The 16849-nt window shown below is 37.3% G+C and overlaps 1 long non-coding RNA gene across 1 annotated transcript; it reads left to right on the top strand.

The window, feature by feature from the left end:
- Window positions 1-202: 202 nt before the first annotated feature.
- LOC136991132 (uncharacterized) lies at window positions 203-16849 on the top strand. Its single transcript, XR_010883170.1, has 5 exons — window positions 203-227; window positions 13192-13264; window positions 14271-14435; window positions 14627-14750; window positions 16738-16849. It is a non-coding gene; the product is annotated as an uncharacterized lncRNA (long non-coding RNA).

Genomic DNA, 16849 nt, shown 5'->3' with positions numbered 1-16849 from the left:
ACCAACAGTGAGTAACAGAAGTTTCTGATGGAAGTACCTTGTGTGTCAGTGTGTGCATGATCTCACTCCACAAAAATTTGCTCTTTCAACTTTGTATCAAATAACAAACCTCTGCTTGCATGTAAAACTGGTTTTGGATCCAGTATATCAGACTCTAAAGGTCTTGGCTTCTTAGTAGTGACCATTTTTCATTAGAGAGGAAGAAGAATCCAGGAACGTTACCTAAGGTAAGGGCATGTTTGCCCCTTGAACAAAGAAGCAGATAAAACTATGAATATGTCGATTTTGTCAGGCACCTCTCTCTAAAAAAATATATATATATAAAATTTTTTCTCCTCTTTCTATTTTTTAAATATCAAAATGTATTATGTTTAGTTTTCTACAGCCCTGCTGATCCCAAATCATATTTTGATTTGAAAAAAGTGAACCTTAACAAACTTAATAAAAGGCTGCTTTCACTTATAAATCAGGATGGTTGATATTTAAAATCTTTGTGTATGAAGTAAAACCCAGCTCTAAGGAACTGATTTTTGTATACATTTGTATGTGTTGTGAGAATTTCTGCTCTATTTCTATCTTTGAATCAGCCCTGCTCAGGTCTGAAAAAAGCTATTCAGAAAGAGCTGACAGAAGGACAGAACAAAAGAAAAAATGATTTGGGATCATTAAAAATTGTATGATTAAAAATAAAGCGGGAATTTGAAATTCTTAAAGAATATATATTTTTCTTCCTGCACTTCAAAGAGAGTCCTCCATTACCGAATGGAGTTATGGACCTTCAGCCTCCCAATCTTCTAGAGCCATTGGCAATATACAGTACTGAGTTAAAACTTCCAAAAAGTTTCTGTATTAGCCCTGTAATTTTGAGTTTTGCTATTTTTGCAAATGTAAATCACAGTCTTTGGCACAAAAATCTGATTGTACTAGTAAATTTGGATTTTGAATAAATCTGAGACTGTGAAGGTAAAAATTTCAGGAAAACATCTCAGGACTGTCTGAGAACTTTTTAAAAAGTTGTACCCTAAGCGAGGCCCAGCTTTCTTGACAATATGACAAAAAAAGTATTTTTGCTAGGAATGACACATTTAATTGCTAATGCTCTTGGCATCCATGTTTTAACCTTTGTTAGAAAATACATTAATCATCCAACAGCACGGGCAGCTGGAAGTGACATATTTCTTTATCATTACTCCTCATACTCACTTTCTCCCCTTGCCTTCCCCAAGATCTTAGTATGAATTTAAAAAGAAGAATGAACCAACCTTGTAGAACTCTGTGCCAAACGGCTTTTAAGGCAAAGCACAGTTGTCTTGTGCTATCTTGGGGGGGGGGGGGTGTCTTAAATAGGGGAGAACAAAACCACACTATCTACAGTGTCCTATGTAAAGCCTGTATTTGCCACTTCATGGTCAACAGTATAAAAGACAAGTGCTTTTCCGCTGCTATTTGGGAAATGCTACCATTTTGCATGCTGCATCTTAGTGTAAACAAATTTGTGTCCTTTTGGTTAAAAGGAGGGGAGGGGAGGGGAGGAGAGGAGAGGAGAGAAGAAGAGAGGAAAAAAAGCTCATAGATTCTCTTGCTAAAGGTGTTCAATGTTTGATTCCAACATGTTGTAATAAACGGTTAGGCATCTTAGCTAGCAGATACGTACAATTTTTCTTTCTTTGTAATATAAAAGCAGCTGGCAGGATTAAAGTGTTAGTAGTCTAACATTTTAAGCCCTAAAATTGTCGCAAATTCTGGGCTGAAACAAAGAATTCTGTATTTCTCATGGCTGCTATGACTGATATGCATATCATCACCACTGCATCAAGCAAGAACATAAAAGTGGCAAGCATACATTAAAATAATATTAATGATGTGCTGAACAAGAAAGCTGGGGAATTTGGAGAAAAGGCAGTCCCTAATCCCCTCTCTGGCTGTGAGATTCTCAGCTGTCAGAAATCAAGAATCTAGTCACAATGCTGCTCAGACACCACTATTAGAGTCTGACAGTAGAATATCTGTAAGCATAGGCAATGTGGAGCAATTTACTTGCCTTTTAAAAACATTTGAACCTTTTGCACTCACTCTGGTAGTGATGAACTTCAATTCAGATATGAAAGTAAAAATTCTGAACTATTTTACATGAGAGACTGGTATCTTTAGTCTGATAAATACTGCAGTTGTGTAACTTAGTGCAGATAGCCTCCACCCTAAGGAGCATACAGTCTAAATATACAAAATGAGTAAAACGTAAGAAATGCATAATTTTTTCCCCCTTTTTAGAGATGGGGTAATCAAAGCACTGAAAGGTTAAGTAGCTTGTCTGTGGTCACACGGGGAGCCTATGGCAGGGCTGTGAATTAAATGTCTCTTCTTGTAAGAATTGTGCTGTCTCCTTAGGAAGTGCAAATAGTAGAGTGGAGTGAAACTCCCTGGCACAAATTTACTATATGATGCTTGAATAACATGGCAGGTAGCACTAGAATTTCAATAGTGAACTGATAGCTAAGGCAGGACAAAAATATATTATAACATTGAAGAATGCAAGAGCCTTGCTAATTTCTTCTTCTTTTCCTTTGAAGTTTTTTTCCTCATGGCAACAAAATGCATGCATTTGCTTTGTCAGTCCCTCAACCCTTCCATTTTCAGCTGATCTTTACACAAAGGTGGCAGTTCCAAAGTTATGGTGCTCCTACAGATGGTGTTAAAACTCACCTCCTGAACTTATGTCCCCCATGACAGAAATGCTGCACCAAAAGCTCAGTGATTATCCGCTCTGCTTGGCTGACCAAAGAGCAAGTATAGCCTGACACCAGGGATATAATTTTGTGCCTCCTGCCATGTTAGTGGCTCGGCTGCACGAGAGAGGTCTGTGTGCTGGGGTGCTCTAGCATGGGGACGTGCACGGGTGTAGGTGAATGGGAAAGAACTGAAGGCTCATACGTCGGGAGGAGGGGGATAGGTGAGACTTTTGGGGCAGGGGACACAAACATATAGGAGCCAGGCTTCGTTAACTCTGCTGCTCACTAAGCAATTTCTTTTTCTTCACCCTTGGAGCAGGAGGTCCCTGCAGTGGCATGTGGGAAACCAAAGAGGTTGCCTGGCACAGAAGCTGCTTGATGGTGACAGACTGCAGTCTGTAGGCAAAGGAGAAGATGAAGAGTAATCTGAAATCATTTTAATCTGTTCCTAATGGAGTTCATGGTGATTTTCTTCTTGTTTGCTCTAGTTGTTCTTTTTTCCTTTTTCCCTTCCCCTATCACCCTAGGCAGTTCAAGTAGAGCTCCTAACTGTTTTCATTTTGTAAAAGTATAAATTCACAGCTTGACATTGAGGTTCATATTCTGTAGAGTTTGGTTTTATTATTTCAGACTTCTCAACCAAGAGAAGTTGGCCTAAATTCAGCAATTTCCAAAGCCATCTGAGCTACGCAAAAGTAAGCACATGACTAGTAATTAGATAAACCTTGAGAACAGGTAGTTTAATTAGCTAGTATGAAACAACCACATCAAACCTAGGATTTTCCAAAACATCTAATTGAGCTTAAAGCCATTTAATTTTGCATACCTCTCTTAGTTTCCTGTAAAAACCATCATCTACACCTTTTCATTTTGCGGTTGCAAATAATGTAAGAAATGATTCATTTAAAGTTTATAGACTGTCCAGATTCTAATCTATCAGATAATGTTTTCCATATGAACTTTCAAAGATGTGGCTTTGAACTTCTTGATTGTTTATAAGGTATTTTTTTCCTTTTCCTCTTATTTTTGTAGACTTGGTATTGTACAATGTTTATGGGCTTGTAAGTTTATTTTATACCAGAGAAAGGATCTTCCAAGTAGTCTGCACAAAATGCATTCTATCTAATGCAAACAGGTCTTTGTCTCTCCAGATAACTTATTAATATAGCTAGAAGTATATCAGCCTTCCAACGGTCATTTTCTTGTCAAGATATTTTTTTCTTTTCTTTCCTCTAGAAATTCTTCCCTAGAAATGACAAAAGGCAGCTACATCAGCTCCTGAGAGTGATTTATAGACATCTTTGAAAGATGTAACTTTCAGGAGGCATGTGTCCATGTAAAAACAAAAAACAAAAACAAAACACAGGGGTGCCCATCTTTATTAGTAAAGAAATTTGAAAAGTCAGGTCCATTATCTTTTATTAATCATACTGTTTTGTACGTAGAAGCATTTTTCAGTATCTTCATCTACAGAAACATGCTATTTTCTTCTTATGTTTATAGATGTGGAAGTCTTGTTTGCCTGCATATCTGCTGTCAGGCTCTTGTTCGTGTTAAAAGGAAGAAACAAGAGGAAAAAAAAACAGTATTTCTACAGCAAAGTAAAGAGGATGGGGTGGGGGAGCATGAGAAACAACCTTTTCCTTATGAAACAATCATAAGCAATGAGGAGTTGGATAATTCAGTGTTTTATCTTTTTCCCTGCTGTAACTAAACTAAGAAAGGAATTCAATAGAAAATCAGATATGAAATTGCTCTTGCACTTCTAGTAGTGTGAAAAGAAGGATAAGGCAGCTCTTTTTCAAGAAGCAATCTACATGTCAAAAGAACCATTATTCAAACTGTTTGATGAACAAGCATCAACTTAAAATCCTGGGTCTAGTGTGTGTGACCCAAGCTTTGCTTCATCTCCTATATTTGAACATAAGCTCTGGTGGCATTTCTTTCCTCTAACACATGCTGACTGCCTGTTCTTTATGGTTCTGCTTGTTATGTGGAGAAATGCAATCACTCAGAAATGAGGAAATGTTATTATTGCTTGATAGTAAGAGATCGTCTTTAAAACTTTGCTAGCTTCTCTATAACCTTTGCTCTGTAGATGTCCTGGATTTCTTTGTTTGTTTTCAACTCTTTGCACTAAAGCTGTGTGTGGCTGTGATCAAGAGGCTTTCTTTGAGAGTATGGGAAGATGACAGTTGGATTGCACTGGTACTCTCAGTGTTAAAAACTGGAAACAGCTGCTACTCACTGTGCTTAAGTTCACGAACCACTTTCAGTGAAGCCAAAAGCTTGCTTGCTTTCTTGGCATAAAACATCAGCTTCTTCTCTAAACTGGAAACAATTTCTGTGAAAGTTTTGCTCTTTAGACTTTCCTAGCATTTAATTATGGGCATCTTAAAATCGGTATAACCTACTTTAAAAATGGTGTATGAATCAAACAAAATCTTCCTATTTGTTTAAATAATTTGTTGGTTTTTCTGTTCTTACCCATATGCCCAATGTGATTTGGTTTTTGTTTTTTTGTTTGCTTTTTTTTTTTTTTAATCCAGGACCACAGGTAAGTTTTGAAAACCTGTTTGTGGGAAATAAATGCTTTCTGTGCTTGATGTAAGTGACTCTGTGTGATATAGCCTGTGTATTCAAATTGCATGACCTCTTCAATCATGTGCTATTATTTGAATATCATTTTTCTAATGTTCTCAGGGATGTCTGTAGATATTAGCTCAGACCTTGGTAGCAGCACACTTGGACTGATAAATCTGTCTTTATACGTGCATGCCTGCAAGTCAGATCAAATGTCAGTATCTAGTGGAAAGTTTTGCTGCTAGGCACTTGACGTTAATGAAATACATGGAGCATATTTCTCTATGCCATGCACTGCCTGTGTCTGAGCAAAAGGTTCAGCTCTCTGGTTTAAAGAACGTATTCAACAAGGAACAATGGTATGTTCCTGGTTAAAGGAATACACTGCTCTTTCCTCTAGTTTTGATTTTGGTTGGAAACTTCTAAGAAACATTTGAAAAGTTTGAAGAATGGCATACTATGATCCACTACAGAAGGGGGAGTTTATTAGCACGTACTTTATGGTGATCTCTGATCAAAAGGCTGGACTCGCTGTTGTTTAATCTGCCTATGAGCATCTGTGCCTGGAAGGAAGGTTGGCTTTTCGGGGGTTGGCTTTTAGAAGTGACATGGCATGCAGAGTAGAGAGAGGCTGCAAACAGAGAGAAGAATTTTTTCCTTCTCTTCTGTCTTCCCCTACTGTATGCAGATCTCCTGTTGGTTAGAGTATGCGTCTGAGATGTACAAGTTCAGATTTCTGCTCTGAACTGGGTAGGAAAATGGATTTGGATCCTGATCTACCATGCTGTAGTGAGCTCATGCTGTCACTGAGCATCAGCCTGGGCTTGGGGTCTCTTGTCTTTTGGCTAGCAATTCCATCCCGGACATGAGCCACTCTATGAAATTGTTGTTCAGTGTTTTCCATTGATGAAAACTGCTTTGCTAAGAATTAGCAATCTAAAACAATGGTAAGAAACTGCTTCCACATCACATATGGCTCTGTTCTGTGGTAGTTCTTTGAAATGATAGTGGAAAGGATGACCTGTTTTCTTGAACAATTTGTGATAGACAGGGCAAGAGAAATTAATGTGAGAGCTCTTGAGACAACTGCTCTGTTTAATTCCTATACATTCCTTTTCTTTTCAGAAATGATGCCTGATACTGAAACACTCCTATGTTTTTTCTGTTAACATGCAAGAAAATGCTTTTCCTGTCTTTACACTAAAATTCTGCATCTTTATGATGATTTACTTTAAATCAAACTTGTTCATATGAAAGAAGGTACAATCATTTTCACTTTCTGCATCAGGCATTCATCCAAGTGAATCTGAATAAAGTCTTGCAGCAGTTTAGAGAGGGCTTTTGGATGGATTTTTTTCTTGGTTTTGCTATTTGAAATCTAGCCTAAATAGAAAAGACAGCTTTTCCCCCTCACCCCAGTAATGTATATGGTCTTGTGTGAAATAATGCATGTAATAGTACTTTAGTTGTGACTACTTTCTACTTCTTACTTTTGGCAGTAAATTAATTCTAAGTCCCCATCTTTATAAACACTTCTAACTGGCTCCAATACTATAAGCAGATCTATGTGGATTGCGCTCTTCAGTTGCGGGAGACTTCGCTTACTTTCTGTGCATTTCATAAACTTCAGTGAAGATACAAGAAGGGATAATTTTGTCCTGTTGTTTTCCCACTGTCTTTTTCTGTATGTAGAGGTCACATGCTCACTTTGATACAACATGCAAAGAATTAGCAACTCAGAGTACATAAAATCTAAGACTTAATGCTGAATTATTGAAAATATAAATGTATATTCTAAATTAGGATTTTTTTGTTAATTTTGTCAATTCTTCTAAATTTTTTAGAGTTAAATTGGTGGATTGAATGTTTTGAAGTGACCTTGCTAGTTTGCTAATTACTAGTAGGATTTAGGACTTTCCCAAGAAGTTTCATTTTGCTCACATGAATAATGCTACTAAGTTTCTATGCAGGATTGAGTTCTTCATCTGACCTCATTGAAACTAATCATACAACAGCTGTTGCTTTACAGTTTGGGCCTCTAATTCATAGATTTTTGTAGGGCATTGGGGGACTTTTATATTCATCAGTCTTACTTGTTTGAATACTATTTTTTTCTTCACTCAAGTGAAACTGGACTTTGCACAACTTAATTTCTGCTGTAATGATTGTAAGCACACTAACAGACTCAGGTATGTGGCTCTATGTCATTGTCTGACTTCTGAAAGTTCTCATAGTTATTTGAAGGGAGAAAATGTAGGGTTTTCCCAGTTACCTTTTTTATATTAGATTTACAATTACTTCTTTAATCTCTTCTCCTCAGTGACCTCATCATTTTATGAACAAACAATATTGCTGGATCAACAGGAGATAGTAATCTTATTTCACTTTGATGTCCTAGTGAAATACTCCGATGGTATGATGACAGACATAGTATAGGAAAGATATGAAATTGCTAGTATTTGATAAGCAAGAACTGCGTATATGAAAGTAAGTCTTACTTCTTGTAATACAACAGGAGCCAGAATTCAGACTGATTCCTGAGGGATAGAAGAGATAATGAAGGTTACTGAGCTAAATCTAGAAGTAGACAGACCAGGGTTTCAGGATGTCCTTTCTAAACATAAACTTGAGATGAGAGATTAATAATGTTTCTATCTTCAAGCTAACTTTAACTGGGTATTTAATACAGGTAAGAATGGATGGAAATTATGCAACTGAAACTGCAGTTGGATTTGGGAAATGTAGATGTGTCCTAGGAACATGTCATATTTCTATATAGGAGAAGAGTGGAAGGTTATTTTCAATTCTGATTCTCATCTAAATCTTGTCATCTCTTTCTGTAAATATTTGGTAATTTTGGGTTAAATTTGCTAGTGCTTTCAGGAAAACTGACAGTGAAATTATATACATATATATGCACATATATACATATTATATACACATATATACATATAATAAAGTACTGTCTGGTTCTATAGCAAGCACAGTTGTGAAATTGTCTTCTCACATTTCTTTTTTCTTTCTACCAACACTTCTAATTCAGTGGTCAGCAGCTAACATCTCAGAACTTTTCTCCACCTATCTTACTTCATCTGTCTTTGCAAAGGTTCTTGCAAATTTATTCCAAAGAAAGACTGACAAAAGAAACGTTCTCAATTTATCTTTCCTTCCCTTTCAGGATTCTCTTCTCATTCCCTGCTATAGATATTGACATTTTGGATTGTTCTCTTCTCTTGTTGGTTGGTTGGTTGGTTGGTGTTTTTTCTGCAATCATACTTGATTCCTTCATTAGTCTTTTATCTTGCACCCTTCTTGGTTCACTTCTTCCCATCCTAAACAAATGCCAGTGTCCCATTTGCCTTTGTCTGGAGTGCCTCATCTGAGATTGGACGTTGGAAATTCTAGCTCCTTTAAAATTTAGCTTCAATCCATGGTAGTCTACGTTTCCTAGTGATTCCCAGGCCTTTCATTTTTTTCTTCCTAGTCAAAGCTATCTTCCCTGAGCTGCTAATAGCCTCTGATGCAGTCAGTCATACTCCTCACAAGATTTTTTTGTCCCTGGCTTCTTTGCCTTTGTTCTCAGTTGATCTTCCTCTGACTCTTTATTTCAATGTATAACAATGCAGAGAGTTATTCTCCTGATTCTCCCTCTTGACACTATAACATTTTGTGACAACTTCAGGTAAGAACTTCTAGGCCCAAAAACTTAAGCTATGTTAAGCTTAGTAGGTTCACAGAATGGATGTTAGAGAAGTAAGTGGATTAGTTCTTTCTAAGAATAATATGCATTAGCAATATAAATTTATAGAATAAGGATGTTATTTTAGAATAGTAATGTGTGGAAGTAGGGAATTACAGCAGAATACTTGCCTGACTGTAATAAAGGGTACAACTAACAAGGGATTGTCAGAGGCATGTACATGGTAAATTACATGTAACTATTCACAGTGATTTAAACTGGTTTCAGAATTAGCCTGTAACCACAGAGCATTTCCTCTGTGGCATGTATAATATAACTAAACAGAAGAGAAATAATTTAGAATGACTAAGCAGAACATTAGAACAAGTGAAATGGTGCATTAAAGAGAAAAGATGATAGGTAACATTTCAGAGAAGATTCACAGATCATCTCCAAGTTGCAGATTTGTTTTTGCTAAACTGCGCGACTGCTTTTGAAAACGAATACAAGCAGTAGATTTCTGACCTGTGGTGTTTTGTTTCTCTCCTGCTCTGTCAGCCTCACTTAATGTTGGACTTGCAGGCCTTTGTAATAAATGAGTGATTAGTCAAAGGAATGAAATTATTGAAGTGATGGGGCTTTGAGTAGCCAGGTTAAACTAACCAACAAAGATCTAACCTTGCTACTTCCTTTCTGCTTTCGTCAGCTGATTAGCTAAAGCTCTCATGTCTCTTGTCTCCCTTCCATTTTTTCTCTAGGTAACCTTTTCTGCCCACACTTCTACACACGTAGTACCCTTCTTTAGTCAAGTTACTAATACGTCTAGCTCAAGTGTCTCCCTGCCTTTGGTGTCTCGTTGCAGATGGGTAGCCACCAGGCAAGCTCTGCATGACTGACACAGCGCTCAGCCTGCTGCCCGTCAGGCCCACCATCTGGCCATTTCGGCAAGTGAGACTTTCTGAGAGTGTCTCAGCCTTACAGACTCTTTTTCTATAGCAGTTCTAAAAAGATTTCCATACAAAAGTTTTTATATCCAGCTCATCCAGCCTCTCATCTTCTCTTATCTTGGTGACAGCATCATCCTTCGCTCTGGCCTTGACAAATAGTGTTCTGCCCCACTTGTAGCTATCGAGGATACTGCTGAAAAGATCACTTTCTTTTGTCATCCCTCTCTCGCATCCATCCTTTTTCTATATTGCATCAGAAATAACTGTTTTTACCTTCCAGGTCCTTTAGAGTCCAACCCTATCACAGCTATTACCGCTCATTCACTGTCAAGATGCTGACTCTTGCCTTTGATCAGCTTATTATAGCAGCCTCCACTGCCTACTTGTTAAATTTTTAAACAGCCACTTGTGTATGTAATCTTGAGCTGCCTGTCATGATTGGAAGAGCTTCTCCATCCACAAACTTAAATGAAACAGGCATTTTCTCCCCTTCCAGTTTCTAAACTCTAAGTTCAAAGTCCTGCCTGTTGGTGTCCCTTGCTTTTTGTGCCTCTCCAGAACTATCCCCAGCATAAGTAGCTGGATGCCTGAAACACCTTATCTCCTCATGGACGTCTATCACAAGAAGTCCATCGAGGTGCTTCTGTGGCCCCCGGCATTAGCAGCATTCTCTGTTGCCTGATGCAGCAAGTTCATGGGACTGTGGGAAATTAAAAAGTCCATAGTAAGAGCTTAGTAATTTTCTGATGACACCTTGCAATTACCAGTTTAAAGCACATATTCCTGCTCAGTGTATAAAGGAATCCCTCCAACAGGCCATTCCGAGGAGCGGCAATAACCTAAGCTATGTTTTCCTGTCTTTGACCAAGAAAAAAGGAGAAGCATGCATCTGTTGCCTCTTTTTCCTCTTATACTACCAGTTTTAACTGACTTTAGCATGATAAGTTCCTAAAAAGAAAACAACAACACAGCCTTACTTTGCTATACAGGATAGAGACAGCTCCTCGCCATACACTTAAATAAACGCAACAGACAAAGAACAGAGTATCTTGCCAGAAAAGAATGATGATGCTTACTGAGTTCAAGCAAACTCCAAAGGCATTTTAGGTAGGTTTAGACAGAAAGAAATAAGTTTAGTGAAAAGCGAAACGAAAGAAGGATAGAAGAGAAGATTCTGTGAAGAGGAGGAAACCTGTCAAGGCAGAAGAAAGTTAAAGATGTCAATTAAAAATGTGACTAGTAAAATGAGGGACAAAAAGAGGAAATTATTTCAGTGCTGTAGCAGAAACAGGGAATTCTATCAATGTTATGCAGTTGACACTGATGGTAAAACTGTCAGCCATGATACAGAAAAGACAAGACCTCAATAAATATTTGTGTTCTGATTTGGAAGGAGGCAGCATGTTATACTCATATCTGAAAGAGATGAGGAATATTTTTTATTCCATCAATAAACTGGGAAATTGTTAAACAGCAACTATCAAAGTTAAATATTTTTCTGAATTGACAGGGCCAGATAACTTGCACACCAAGAACATGAAAAAAGAGCTTACTGAGTAACTCTCTGAACCATTAGTGTTGATTTTAAACAAACCATAGAACAATGAAGTAGTTCTAGAGTACTAAAACAATGTACCAATAATTTATGAGAGTAAATGTATTGCCGTAAGTTCAGTTGGCAACCTGATATTAGTCTCAGGCCAAAACTTGGAAAGGTTTACCTGGAATTCAATCAACAAACATTTAAAGAGTCATTTTTACTGTGCTTCCAATGAATCTTAGTCATGAACTACATCTCAAACAATTGTATAGTTTATTTGAAAATATTCAAACTTTGCTTGGTACAGATCACTTTACTGACACAGTATTAGCCATTGCTTTTGTGTAGAATTTGATTCAGCTCTACACGATTCTCTGCTAAAAGTACCCTATACATAAACAAACGTAGCCTGTATTAAGCTATGTTATAAACCGCTTAAGTGTGTGTGGGGGGAAGGAAACGTAAAGGAGAAATCATCATTGTATAGTGATAAATCCAGTGGGGTTCATGCTGTCTGGGGTTTCTCTTGTCCCAGTGCTATTCAGCATTTCTATTAATGCAGCAAGAGGCACTGCTAGGCACTTCCTGGCACCTGCAGACTGGCTGCAGGACTCCCAGGAGGGCACAGTCACAATGGCGTGTTCAGGGTGTAGCCAGAGCTGAGACAGGGGCCTGCTGCATGAGTTTTGGTAGGATACGTAAGGCTTGACAAATCAGTGTAACTTGCAAATTACTAAGACTTCTATTAAACTCATTCAGGAAGTAGAAATATTTTGAAGTGCAGCCATTTCTCACACAACCAGAAAATAAATCTCCCTCTTGTATTCACTTTCCACAAACACACCCTTCTGAGCTCTGTCTGCTGTTAAATTTTATACAGTTTCACCCTCTGTTATTAACCCTCGTCCTCAAGCCTCCCTGGGTTTACTCAAACAGTCAATATCCTACTAACTTCCTTCTCCAAGAAATTCTTATTTAGGCTTTCAGCGTTCCCTGCTATTGCCTTGCTTTATCCCAAGCAGTGTGTTTATGTATGTGGGGGTGTGTGGGGTATCTCTATATATTTATATATGAGATACTTCCATATATGAGATACTTTCGATGGATTAAAAAAAAAAAAACACAAAAGAAACTCCCAAACACAAAGGTGTTTTCTTTTCAGTTCTTGCTTGCACTGAGTTTTCAGATTGATCACTTACTTACTTCACCCTGAAGGAGTAAGATGAAGTCTAGGTCACTTGGATGCAGATCCTGAGTCAAGATTATAGCTGCCTTTAGGAATTAGCCTAAGAGGCTTCCGAGCTGTGTGTCAGCATGTTATACATGTTATTCAGTTTACCATATTCGTATAGCACATGGGTTCCTTTAATAAAAAGTGACTTTCCACAAGTGATAAAATGAAGTCGGTGACAAATCAGTGTAGCTAAGGAAGACAAAGAGGCCTTGTCTGAGTACAGAGTTTGGACGCTGGAGCACTTGAGTTCTTTTACTAATTCTCTGATGTGGTTTTTGACAAATCCTCTCTTTGCTTCAGTTTTCTTGAGTATAACACTAAATTACTCTTAAGAATATTGAGGATTCATTAGCTAATGTTTTGTAAAATGCCTATACTACATATCATGTGATTTTTACAGTGTGCTTAGTCAGTGTTCTTCATTTTATTCCTGATAAGTTACTAGTAACAATAACAGGTTTTTTTTTTTTTTCTCATAGAGTTGGGGTCTGGAGATTGCGGCCTTAAACAGATGAACTGAAGTTTAACGCCAGAACTGAAAGACAGAAGAAGGCAAGTGTTAGAATCAATATGTAATGTCAATAAAGATGCATTTTCAGTCTTGAAATTGTCAATACATCCTCTGTTTAAAAAAAAAAAAAAAGTAGAAGAAAATATATATTTATACCAGTAAAGCCTACAGCATGTGTCAGTAGTGGATCAAATATTAGAAGTAATTTTTAATAAGTGAGAATCAAAGAGGGATTTAAAGAGCTCAGGGGATTTGGAGTTGAGACTTCAGTTCAGGGAATTCCACAGCTCAGGGACATAACAGGTGAATGCTCTGCTACCCATGGATGAGAGACCTGACAAGGGGGCTGATGAATTTGAGATTTATTATTAGAAAGTAAGGACTGAGGGCATGTATAAATGGAGACCAATTCTGATAGGTATGAAAGGGAAGCTTCAGATAGGTAATGAAAAACTCAGAACAAAATTTTAAAGTCAATGCATTGACTGATAGGAAGCCAGTGTAAATCTGCCATAGCTGAAGTAAAGTAATTGAATTTATTGCCGTGAGTAAACGGATGGGATGCAGCATACTGAACAATGGGGTCATTTGCAAGTATTATTCCATACAGTGTCTGCCTATTAGCGTAATCTAAGAGTTATAAAGATAGGCATTAGAACAGGGCAAGCAACAGAAATGGTAGCAGTAATACCTGTGTTATACCTGAAAAGTGGAAATTTCACCTAAGTGACTGCTTTTGAGAAAAGCTTTTAAGAAGTTAACAGTAAATGAACTAGGAAACCAAAGAAGAGTGCAAAGTTGAAAGGCTTGGAGGATTCATCAGATGTACACAACTGCCACCAGATGGGAAAACAGAGAACATGACAAACAGTAAATAAATAAAACACAGATGAAAAGGGGGAGGGTGAATTTGGGGATTTGATTTCAGAACAAAAAGTGTCTTATGCATCCATCATAAGCAATGCCTTCTAGCTCTTTCGTGTGTGCAAATGTGCATGTTTTTCTCCCTTCCCTCCACCTCCCTCCATCTCTTGCTTTTTCTTTCAGAGACTGACAGCCCACAGTTTGAAGAGAAGCTTAGAGAGAAATCTATACCTTTTTGTCATACATCATGAACTGAGTAATCTCATGAGAAAAATTTTATACTTCATAGGGGCCTGTGAAGAAAAAGGATATGGATCCTCTACTAAAGATTTTTGTGCACTGTGATAGGTAAGAACCTGACCACATGAGTCAGGACTGACAGTGTATTACTTAGAAATGGTGTTGAGAGTCATTACTCTTTTTGAACAGTCACTCAGAAAACATTTATCTATAGCTCTAATTTATATTATAATAAGTTCTTATGCATTTTCTTACCATTATTGTTGGCTTTATTTTTTTTTACATTCTGCATATCTTAGAGAAGTAGGCACTGAATGATGATTTTCTGCCTCTGAACAAAATTCTCTACTGGAGAGTCACATCTGCCTGAAATTTCCACTGTGTCCTTTTCTGAAACCTTTTTATGACAGGTTTCTGATCAAGGTATTGAGCATTTCAAAGTCATGAGATACTGGTATTTGTGAATAACTTGTCTATATGATATAAAGAATATAATGTGCTTTATCTATGAAGCCTTATGCATTAATATAATGTTTTAGTATTTTAATATCAACATTTTAAGAATTTTTAGTATTATAGCTTGGTGAACCTGGTATTTCATGACCTGGAATCATAATTTAGTATCCCTGTTACACTAAAATTCCTGCCCTTTCTTGACCAGATCGAGAAGGTAATGACCAGATGCCATCTGCATGGGACAAATACCAAGCTGCATTTGGTTACAATTCTGTTACCCTAGCATCCTCAAGATGCAATTTTTGCATCTCGTGATTTCAATGGCCTAAACTAGAGATAACAAGTAAGAGAGAGGCTGAATAGCTGATCTGTTTGGTCACTGAGGTGCTAATTCCAGCTGTGACTTTCTTACTGTGTATAGACTGGTATATTGTAGTTAATAAGTTTTAAGAAAGTCATTGTGTTCCTTTTTAATACCTACTAAGGATGAACTATAGCCCCTAAAAATGCCCTTCCTGGCACTTCCTTTCCATTATCATCATGTCCTTTTGGGTGAGGATATTGAGCTGGTAGAAAGACATTTCTACATCTTTTATTTCTTTGTTTAGATTAAGATATATTAGATTTTGATATCATTTTGCTGCCCTGATTTCACCCAATAATGACAGACAAAACACTGATATCTTTGCCAATCATTTTAGGTCTCTCAGTGACTTTATAACTCTATTAAGCAAAAGGGTTTTTTTTATGTCCCAAAGGTAAAATAAACTTCTATGTAAGATCATTCCATCCTTTCTTTCTGTTTATAGGGAAATGAGAGGGCATTGCTAAATGAAGTAAGAGAGCCTCTAAGCTCCCTGAATACAAATCTAGGATTTTGTTTTGTTTTTTATTAAAACAACAAAACGCTTATGAACAGCTCTGTGAACATATCTAGACACCTAAATCCCACTGATATCAGAGAAAGCTGGAGGTCTATATACCTTTGAGAAAGTAGGTCTCAATCACTTGTTTGCTTTTTATTTCCACAACATCAGGAAAAACAGGCAGCTTGCAATAATATTTTGAACTCTTTGGACATTTTTGATGACATACTGTTGGCTGGAACAGATGTCATTGCACCTTGGAAGTTTAACCTCTACTATTGTTTGCCAAGATGTTGCTTTTGATAATTGACATTAAATTTCCATTCTCCATTTTCTAAGTTTTCTAATTTTACTCAATAGACATGAGAGAGTATTCAGATGACTTAGCTAATTTTTCTCCCAAAAAACATCATTGTGCTGCTGAAACACTCATCAATAGCTTTTTTTCTGAAAATTGAGGAATTTGCATTCAGAATATTTCTTCTCAATGTAATTTGTCTGCATGATTTTTCTTGGGTGAAGCTTAGTGTCCCTTTGGAAACATGCAGGGGAGCTTAGGATGTCCCTATTAAAGGCCATGTTTAGAATCCTGATTATTCATGGAACTCCAGCAGACGGTGTGAAAAAGCATCTTTTCTTCATTCTAGAAAATATACAATGAAAGGGTTGCCAGAACATAGTAGAGACCTGCAAATTCATGAATGACTGGCTTGGAGAAGATGAGTAAGAATCAAGTGTTTGCCATCTCTCTCAGTATGATAACATGGGGACACCAAATGTCATCAGATCTCCTCAGATACCTAGTTCCAAACAAACAGAATGTGGTGCTTTATAACACTGTCTGCAATCATGCCATGAAAATTTGGGTAGGTGTTGCTGTGAAATTGTTTTTTTTTGTATCCTCTGAATACCTCCTCTTGGCCCATCCTGAGACAGAATACTACACTGTATGGGCCTTAGGTCACATCTGTTTTAGTAAGGACCTATTATTATGTTGTATTTGTACTTTGTGCATTTCTCTCATCATTTATTCCCCAGGTGTATGTCACAAATGTAACCTTTGCTTACTCTTCTACTCATTCAATCAGGAAGCAGCAGCTACTTGACAATTATTGCTTTGCATCAGAGCAGAGCAGCATCCAGACACTGGAAATATCATCCAAGGAGCATCAGCATGATGCCAAAGGATAAAACATACTC

This window comes from Apteryx mantelli, chromosome 1 (assembly GCF_036417845.1).
Source record: "Apteryx mantelli isolate bAptMan1 chromosome 1, bAptMan1.hap1, whole genome shotgun sequence".
NCBI lineage: Eukaryota > Metazoa > Chordata > Aves > Apterygiformes > Apterygidae > Apteryx > Apteryx mantelli.
Note: the sequence above shows the minus strand (reverse complement) of the source record. Positions and strands in the feature narration are given on the sequence as shown.